At 45.2% G+C, this 9,917-nt stretch overlaps 1 long non-coding RNA gene across 1 annotated transcript; it reads left to right on the forward strand.

The window, feature by feature from the left end:
• The first annotated feature begins 573 nt into the window (after positions 1–573).
• Positions 574–9,704, forward strand: Gm45985. The gene is made up of 2 exons (XR_001778125.1): positions 574–611; positions 9,098–9,704. It is a non-coding gene; the product is annotated as a predicted gene, 45985 (long non-coding RNA).
• Positions 9,705–9,917: the final 213 nt, after the last annotated feature.

A 9,917-nucleotide genomic window follows, 5' to 3' on the forward strand; every position in this document is an offset into this window, starting at 1 on the left:
AGGCTAGCTACCCTCCTCATCCTCCGGCAGTTTTGCTCTCCACAATCCAAACGTATCTAAAGCTCTGTTTTTACGAGGCCACCTTGACTCACTATAAGGTAGGTCTACCCGTTCATGATCCACATAGACCCTTTCCACTGGTGGCAAAGAGCGAAAGTGAGGGTTCGCGGAGGTGGGGGAAGCAAGGCTGGCCGCCATTGAAAGAACAAAATTAAATCCTAAGGGAGGAAAAAACAAAACAAAATAAAACAAAAGCCAGGAACGGATCTTACTTTAAAGTGATTTCTGAACGCGCCTTTTCAAACTCGTGGCCACCGAGGGCCACGCGCATGGCGGCCGCGCCTAAGTCCTGTGACTAATTCCATTTGACCTGAGCTTGAGGGGTTTTGTGAGTCCTGACATTCACTGTAAAGTCGTCGTTATCTTTAAGTTTATGTCGGAGAAAACATTCCCATTCTTAAACCGCACTTCAGCTTTCTGCCTTTCTCTTTCCAGGGAAGAAGGTGCACACCTTTAATCCTGGCATCCAATTGGTAAAGGCAAGAGGATCTCTGAGAGTTCGAGACCAGCCTACTCTAGGCAGTGAGTTCCAGGCTGGCCAAGTCTGCAAAGTAAGACCCTGTCTCAAAAAGCAAAACCAAAGAAAAAAGATAAGAGGAGACTCGGGCTAGGGGGTCAGGTCCTACTCTGCTTTGCAGCACCAGGCTGCTGCAGATCCAGCCCCAGCCCCAGGCCCTAGCCAGAGAAGCTGAGTGTCCCTTTTGGTTAGGCAAGTAAGTGCCTTTAGGACCTCCTGGCTCTCAACAGACCTCTCCAGCCGGGGAGTGTCTAGACTAAGGAAACTTGGGCCACCTGGCGAGGAGCTTCACAGCTCTCAGGGAATGAAAGTGGTGCCAGCTTCAGGGTTGCAGGATGCTAAGGCTGCCTTTTGCAAGCTGCAAACCCACAGGCTTTGGTCCTCCGCACCGCACTGGAACATGGAGAAAGTACACTAGAAGAGGCGGGCAGTTCCCTGAGTAGGAGGCTACAGGGACTTGCACCCACCCATCCCCACCCCCAACCCCAGGCTTCTCCCGGTCGGGAGGAGAATGCTGTCTGGACTGGCAACGGAGGAGTGCTCCAGGCACAGCCAGAAAGCGTTTCTACAGCTCCAGCCTCTATTAAGATAACGCTAAGGGGCTCACCTTTAGAATAGGCCCAAGGAGCTACCAGCGGCCCCAACCGTTTCTAGCACGCCCCCCTTCCTTTCACACTCGCTCCCCTCTTTTTCCTAGAAAATCCTCCTATTGTGCCAATCAAGCAGATGGTTTCTAGAAAATATAGCTTGGCCTCGCTGACCGAAACTAATTTTAACTAGCTTTCCAGGCCTGCAACGTTTGTTTTGCTCTTACAAAATAGCTCCCAAAACAGCTGGCAAGGGTGAATTAAACCCATTAAAGACACGTTTATAAGAAATTATATTCACATAGATTGCCTGAACCCCCTTGTGCAGCCTAAGAGAGAGGAGTGTTATTTAAATGAAAATGTCGCCAAAGGCTCCCCTCCTTCTCATAGCCTGAAAGTCTCAAAACATTTTACTAAATAGATTAACTTGACCATTGTCTCCCATCACATTGATCAGCTTCATTAAGTGAATAGCTGAACAAATATATTAGGCATGCATGAAAAGCTCTTTTTCCAAGGCCCTTATTGTATCCTCAGCCCTGACAGGTGGTTAACTGTGTGTTGTGTTTTTTTGTGTTTTCTTTTCTTTTTCCTTTTAATTTTTTTTTTAATTCAAAGAAAAAGGCTCTCTGTAGGGCAGCCCAGTGCAGTGGTACTGGCTTGGTAGTCCCCCTGAGCCCCCCCCTCCTTCCCAGGGATGCAAAGCCCTAGAGTGCTAGGCAGTACATCAGAGCCCACTGGAAATGATCAAAATTAAACCTTGGTGAGCCGAGGCTTCAGTGCCTTTCTATCACCTCCCCCATCCCCCCACCACCTTATCTGAGAAATTAAGTTCAAAGTTTACACTCTTAGTCTTGAAGATAAACTCCCTTCTCTTTTCCTCGATTGCCTAATTCTAATCTTTGAATTTAAAAATAGTCTCTCTCTCTCTCTCTTTCTCTCTCTCTCTCTCTCTCTCTCTCTCTCTCTCTCTCTCTCTCTGTGTGTGTGTGTGTGTGTGTGTAAGTCAGAGGACAACTGGCAGGAGTTGGTTCTGTCCTACCAGATGGGTGGGTCCTGAGAATTGAAGTCAGGGTATCTGGCTTGGGGGCAAGCGCCTTACCAGCCCAGTTCTTGCCTTTTAACTCATGTTTGCATGAGTTCGCTTATGGTGTGTCTGTAAAGAAAGTCCTCTTCCCCCGAGCCTCAGTGGATCCATGGGTGAGATAAAAGGTTGTTTCATAGAGCTCTTAAAAAAAAAAAAAAAAAAAAAAAAAAAACTTTCCACTTTGAGCTTCTTGGAATGGAAAACACTCCTGCTGTTGCCACAGCTGCCTCTGGGGCCCCAATAGCTGAGCCTTTGGGCCTAGAATGAATGCCAGAAAGAAGTATTTCAGGAAGAGGGAAGCAAGACCTGTTGGGGGCCTGTACATTGGCCAGCGAGGACAGGGTTGTCCAAGCCTACATTTTGCTCTCCCCACTCCCAGGTCTCAGAGATGAACAAACCCTCAGGTTCTATCCTGACCCTTTCTGCCCCATTGAAGCTACTCTTAGGCCCTCCCTCCACCAGGAGGTATTGCCTGGACACCAGTGGAAGAAAGGAGGGTCTCCTCCTTAGCCACCATCCTTGTCATGAGCCTCAGTTGCTTCATTCACGCTGCAGCTTCATTCTTTCCAAGTCTCCCCCCCCCCCCCGCTCCCCCTTTCTTATCCCAAATTCGACCTATTGATTTTCTGTCTCTTCCTCATTCAGAGAGGCTTAGGTGAAGGTGAAGTTGGCTGGGTGAAAAGGCTGCCCTTCCTTACCAAAATGGCTGCTTTTGTCCACAGACAGATATCTGTTCACCCTTCTCTGATCTCCCAGGACCCAGGTGTGGACCAGCTGCTCCTTTTGCACCCCAGCAGAGGTCATCCTGGGGGAACTGGTATCTTGGGTACAGATCCTGGAGACCACTCCGCCCTTCCTGGAAGACAGTTTTGTTCATGCTCCATATAAGAAGTCTATGTCCTATGTTGTGGGGTCTACAGCAACCTGGCTCTTGGCCAGTTGCCATGTTAATATTAAACCAGTTCTGGAGATTTGAGGTATGGCTCAGCAGTTAAGAGAGTATGCTGCCCTTGCTGAGGACCAGAGTTCTATTCCTAGCACCCACATCAGGTGGCACACAACTGTCTGTAACTCCAGCTCCAGCGTAATCTGATGCCCTCTTCCAGCCTTCTCAGGTACCTGCATAAGCAGGGCATACGCTCGCATAAACACACGGACACATTTTTAAAATATATTTTTTAAAGTTACTTTTGTCCAACATTTAAGAGCCTTCAAGGGAAAAAGTGTTTGTCTCTGACCTGAGACTCTTTCCTTACCTCCTTCCTCCTACTCTTTAATGTTCAACAAGGAAAATATAGAAGGAAGCCCTGGGAGTGGTTACATACAACTATAATAGCAGTACTGGAGACACACTGGGGCCAGGAGAATTGCGAGTTGGGAGCTAGGCTGAGCTACAGAATGAATTCCTATTTAAAAAGCAAACAGAGAAACAAACAAACAAGAAAAGTCATGGGCCTAAGGGAAAAGTTAATATGATTAGTTGGCTAATTAATATTATTAGTCGCTGAAAGGAACAAAGTAATAGAATGACTCCTGAAGATATACTGCTATAGCCATAGACCAGTGCCTCACCCAGTCTTCATTGGAGAAGCTTTCTCTTGCAGTAGGTGGGAGTTAATATAAAGACCCATAACTGTACAAGGTGCAGAAAATGAGAGACTTTGGTGTACTCAGTCCTAAACGGCATGTCTTCATCAAGGCCCTTCCCTCAAGGCGTAGGCATCTACGTACAGGAGGAGGCAGAAAGACCGTAAGAGCCGGAGGTGATGGATAACTCCAAGGAAACAGACACAACAGGACTGATGCACAGATGAACACACAGAGTCGAGAGCAACACACACCAGACCTATACCCGTTCAAGCCAGACTAGATCTCAGAGGGGACGTGGACATGGAATCCAACTTCCAGCAAGAAACTATGTGTAACTAACTGATAGCTGCTGGCAAAGGGAAGATTCATTTTCTCTAGTAGAGCATCACTGGTGCATCGACCACATTTCAGGCAGGCCCCATGCCAGGAGTAGATGGCTAATACAAAATGAACGCAAGGATTTGTTTGTTTGTTTGTTTGTTTGTTTGTTTCAGTTTGGTTTTGGATTTTTTTTTTCTTTTGGCCCTATTGGTTGTGTTTTTGTGTTTTTTGAGTTTCTTGTGCTTCTTGGTTTTTGTTTTTCCCATTGTTTGTTTCTAAAAGATAGAAAGAACATAAAGGTTGGGTAGGTAGGAAGATGGGTAGGAGTTGGGGGAGGGAAAAACATTATCAAAATGTAGTATATGAAAAATTTTTTTAAAAAAACAGAACAGAGACAACATAAAAAGAACGATCAACAATGCCTCTCCCCACCTTCCCAGAAATAAAAAGATGAGGAGTCAGTCAGTGAGGTCGTTGTAGAATCAGGATCAGTTAGAAGAAGCTGAAGAGAGTGGTACCCAACTCATGTCTCACAGGAAACACGGGAGTATTGTCTGGTCCAGGCTCCAGTGGGAGGATTAAAGGCAAGGTCACTGGTCCTTCGTATTGTAATGAAAATTAGCTGTCTAATTACTGTCTTCTTAGCAGGTACCCTTGGGAGAAGATCATGGGATGGAAGTGTGGTCAGTAAACATTCTTATTCTTATTGTATCTTATCCTTGGATCCATTCTGGCCATCTGGGACTTTTAGTTGTAGAGGTAAAACCATAGAGGTTTGCAGTTATTACTTAGATGGGTGCTGGTTTCCCATCTCCATCTTAGAGGTTTGCTGAGTTAGTGATGACTGGTCCTTCCCACGTCCCACCAATTTGTCCTTCGGATCCATCCTTTCTCCAGCACCCATGCCTGTGTGTGGACTTCACTTCTTGTGTGCATAAGCCATTGTCTTCTGCTGTGCTGTTCTTAGACGTCATGGATCTTCTCACTGATGCTTACCATGGAGGGTCTGCGTTTCTCCTTTGGTTCTAAAGGACCAGCTTTGCTGAACAGAGTAGTCTTAGTTGCAGTGATTTCATTTCGAGGCATGGGATGTTCAGACATCCTGACCTTTGACATTTCTGCTGACAGGTCTGCTGCTATCCTGGCAGGTTTGTCTTTGCAAATTATTCAGCATATCTCCTGCAGTCCTGGGCATTCTTTCTGTTCTATACTCTTGGCTCTTTAATGGCAGGTGGGGAGAGGTGGGCTAGGGCAGTGGCTCAGCAGTTAAAAGCAGTTAACTGTTCTTCCAGAAGACCTGTGTTTCATTCCCAGTACCCATGTCAGGCAGCTCACAGCCATCTGAAACTCTCAGTTTCAGGTGCATAGGATTCTTCTGGCTTCCAGGCACCTGTACTCACATGTACAAACACACACACACATGCACCCATCATGTGGAGGGGTTATTTTGTGGTTATATCTATTCTAGGTTCTAAACACAGTAAGACTTGGATTCTCTCCTAGTTTACTTTGTTGTTGTGATAAACACTATGACCAAGCCCAAGTTGGGGTCAAAGGTTTCTTTCATCTTGCAGGTCACAGTCCATGGTAGACAAAAAAACCAAGACAGGAGTGGAAGCAGACAACGGGACCATGGACCACGGACAAATGTTGCTTCCGGGCTTACTGTCTGCTATCTTTCTTACACAGCCCAGGACCACCTATGGATGATGTCACCTATAATGGACAGAGCCCTCCCACATTAATCATCAAACAAGACAATTCCTCTCAGACATTGCCACAAGCCGAGTTGATTGGGGCAGTTTTATAAGTGAGGGTTGTCCTTCCCTGGGTGACTCTTAGGTCAGGTCAAGTTGACTATAAAAACTAACCACTACATTCCTTTCTCCAGATTTGGGGAACCCCCATCATTTCTCCACTGTGTAGGCTTTCTGTGCTTTTCTCTGTAACTAAATTTCTTCTTCTACGTCATAGATTTGTTGGTTTGGATTCTTGGCCTTTGGCAGGAGGCCTCGTTTGTGGTCATGATATCTTGGAGCTTTTCTTTCTATCTAAATGAAACAGTTCTTCAACCCTGTCTTCAATGGCTGGTGGTCTTCCTTCAAGCTGGTGGCCTACACATCAATAATGTTGAGCTTTTAATTCAATTGTTGTTGTTTTTAGTTTGTTTCCTAAGTCTCTGGGTTTTTCTAGAATCCTTCTCTTTTGCTGAAACTTCTTTTACAAGGTGTAGCATTTCTCATCGAGACCGTTTAGGACAGAGTCTTACTAGTAGCCAAGGCTGACCTCAAGCTCACACCCCTCCTGCCTCAGCATCCCATGTGTGGGGACTACAGGCAGGCTCCACAGTGCCCAGACTGTCCATACCTAGAGTTGACTCCTTCATTTCATCCATTGGTTCAGTTGAATCCTACAGCCATGTATTTTTCACAACCTCCTTCCCTAAGGGTTCAACCTCCCCTCTAGCCCATCACCCACCAGAGGTCATGGAAGGAAAGGTTGTTAGGATATGGGGGAGGTGGACCTGTTTAGAAATAGTTCTTTGGGGTGATTCCAATCTTTATTGTTCTCAGTCCAGTCCACTAGCAAACACCAAACACGAATCAGCAGTGCAGTGCAGTCCACTTGGTAGACACCACATACAAATCAGCAAGGCAGTTCAATCCAGAAGAAACCACGAGGCTCAGCAATCACCCTAAGTCTATAGAAGTGGCAAGAAGCCACAGGAATGTCATGAGTTCTTTGGTGAGTTTCTCTCTATGAAGTTATCACAAGTGCAGGTTAGCAACATAGTGTAAGGCGAACCAAATCATGAGCATCAGCAGCAAAAAATAGCTAGGTGGAGTAAAGCAATCCAATGCTCCAGCTCACACTGTCTGTGGGGTCACAATTACATTCCTCCTAAACATCACATGTCCTTTCACGTGCTTGCTATAGCAAAAAATCTTTTCCCCTGTGTCTGCTTCAGAAAACATTCTTTCACGTGTCTGCTTTAGCAAAACATTCTTTTACCTGTCTGCCCCCAGGAAGCCATCATTATAACTCGAGTCTCCAAAGAAACCAGAAATGTCCACTTTACAATCTTATCTAAGATGGTTAATCATTTTAAAAAGCTAGACTTTTGAATTCTTTGTCTGATGATATCCTTGGGTTCAGCTATGGAAGAGCTGTTTAGGGGAGCCACTTTGCTTGCTTTCTTCTTCTTCTTCTTCTTCTTCTTCTTCTTCTTCTTCTTCTTCTTCTTCTTCTTCTTCTTCTTCTTCTTCTTCTTCTTCTCCTCCTCCTCCTCCTCCTTCTTCTTCTCATTTCTCCTTTCTAAATGGTGAGTTATGCATTGATTGAGATGGATGTCTGTTTTGATTTATTTGAGTCTTCTTAGTTGGGCAGTCTTATCTTGAGTGCTCACTCTCCAGGATCATTCAGTGAGAAGGAGGCAGATTGTTACAGTCCCACCCTCTGTGGTTGTGGCTTTGGCTTGCCCTCCCCATTGGGGAAGGGTGGGCTGGAGTCACCCTGCTTCTGCCTGAGCAGCCTCTCCTTTCCCCATGTCTTTCAGGTGCCTTGCTGCTCTTCTCTCTGTCTCTTTGGACTGTAGTCTCGTCTATTATTCATTGCTCCCATGTATTGCTGGAGCCACACATCAGAAGCTTTTAATGTGCCACCTCACCCTAGCAACCTCCTGCTGGAGTGACAGCAGTGTGGCCATGTACTATCCCTTCCCTTACACTTCTGCCACTCAGCCCCGGGGGCTTCTTGATTGTGCCAGGTGCTCTCTTCGAAGGCTGCCTTCACATTTGTTCTGCCCTCTGTTTGCTTTCTTCTGTTAAAACTTCTCTTCTGCCAGGCAGTGGTGGTGCACGCCTTTAATCCCAGCACTTGGGAGGAGAGGCAGGCGGATTTCTGAGTTTGAGGCCAGCCTGGTCTACAAAGTGAGTTTCAGGACAGCCAGGGCTACACAGAGAAACCCTGTCTCAAAAAAAAACACAAACAAACAAACAAAAAAATTTCTCTTCTTTCAAACCAGAACCGAAATGCTACGCTCTCACCACTCACTTTCTGTCAACTTGTGTTTTTTTTCATACTTACATTATCTATAAATAAATATTTAATCTATCTATATATGTGATCTATATAGTGTTATGTTGTACTGTGTCCATACCTAAGTCCAGCTGTTTAGTCTTTGTATTCCTTAGATTCGTCAACTGCATCATCTAAAATGAGCCTAATAATAAAAGTTACTCAAGCTGGGTGGTGGTGGCACACACTTTTAATTCCAGCACTCAGGGGGTAGAGGCAGGCAGATCTCTGAGTTTGAGGCCAGCCTAGTCTACAGAAGGAGTTCCAGGACAGCCAGGGCTACACAGAGAAACCCTATCTTGGAAAACCCAAAAATCAAAAAGTGAAAACTTACTCAAAAAGTCTGTGAAGGGCTGGTGGCATGACAATTTGAACTCAATCACAGAACCCACATGGTAGAATGAGACCATGTGGTCTGACTCTTGCCCTCTGACCTCTACACGTATCATACATAACAAATACAGGCATGCACACAATAAATAAATAAATAAATAAATAAATAAATAAATAAAGTAAGTAAGTAAGTAAGTAAGTAAGTAAGTAAGTAAGTAAGTAAGTAAGTTGTTTAAAAGCCTAAAAAATATATTAGTTGGAAAGTGGCTAGACTGTCTAGATCCAAAAGAATGAGTCTGTCTTCCTGGAGGAGCTAAGTAGCCTTTGAAAGCCTTTTGTCGGTTTATTTATTTATTATTGAGTGACAGTATATGTGTACGGAGGACAACTTTCAGGAGTCTTTTCTCCCCTTCCACGATGACTTGAGAATCAAACTCAGGCTGTCAGGCTTGCGCAGTGGTGTTTTGCCATTGAGCCACCTCGTGTCCCCAAATTAAATGTCTCCATTTTTAATTTCCTTTCTAGGATCAGTGAAGAACAGCAGCAGTGACTGAGCTGGATTTCTGAGAAAACTATTCATCTGTTTCTACGCATTATTCATGTAGTATTTTAAATCAGCCTTAGGAGACAGATACCATTACTATGCATAGTCACCCCCAGGGAAGGACATACACTCTTGGAATACTAGAGTTGTAGGGGTCTTTACACTGTATCAGCTTCCTACATAGTTCCAAGTAGGGTTGGCCACAAAAGAGATAGAAACACTTGAAGGGGTGTCCTTTTTTTTGGTCAATGGACTTCCTTGGTTGACATGAGCTAGAAGTGGGCCTGCTGGCCCTCCATCCTCCCCAGCCCCTTTGGCTCCTGGGTCAGGGATGTATGGTTAGCTCCATGAGGAAGGACTTGGGCTTCTGCAAGTGGTTCATCACAATGAAGTCGGAGGTACCAAGGACTGATGTGAGTTTTACCCTATCCCACAGGACGCCTGCTTGTGTCTGTCATTCTTGATCTCCCCCTGCTTTATGCCCATTGTATCTTCCTGTTTCCCTTTGGCCCTCAGGCTAAGCAGGTGACTGTCCTCTGGAGACTTCTTAGCCGATTCCAATAATTATATGCATAAGATTTAGTCCTAGCAATGACACCTCATCTACACTTGTAAGTGATATCCATGAGAGATGAATGTGTGTGGTTGACTTTTTCTACTGCTTTGCCGTAATCTTTATTTAGTTCACCCTGCTCAGCACATTTTCTCTGGAGCACATTGTCATGAGGCTGCAGTAGCTCCAGCCATCACAGCTTTCCATGATGGCATCCAAAGCAGAAAAGCAAGAACAGTGGCAAAGGG

This window comes from Mus musculus, chromosome 7 (assembly GCF_000001635.26).
Source record: "Mus musculus strain C57BL/6J chromosome 7, GRCm38.p6 C57BL/6J".
Lineage (NCBI taxonomy): Eukaryota > Metazoa > Chordata > Mammalia > Rodentia > Muridae > Mus > Mus musculus.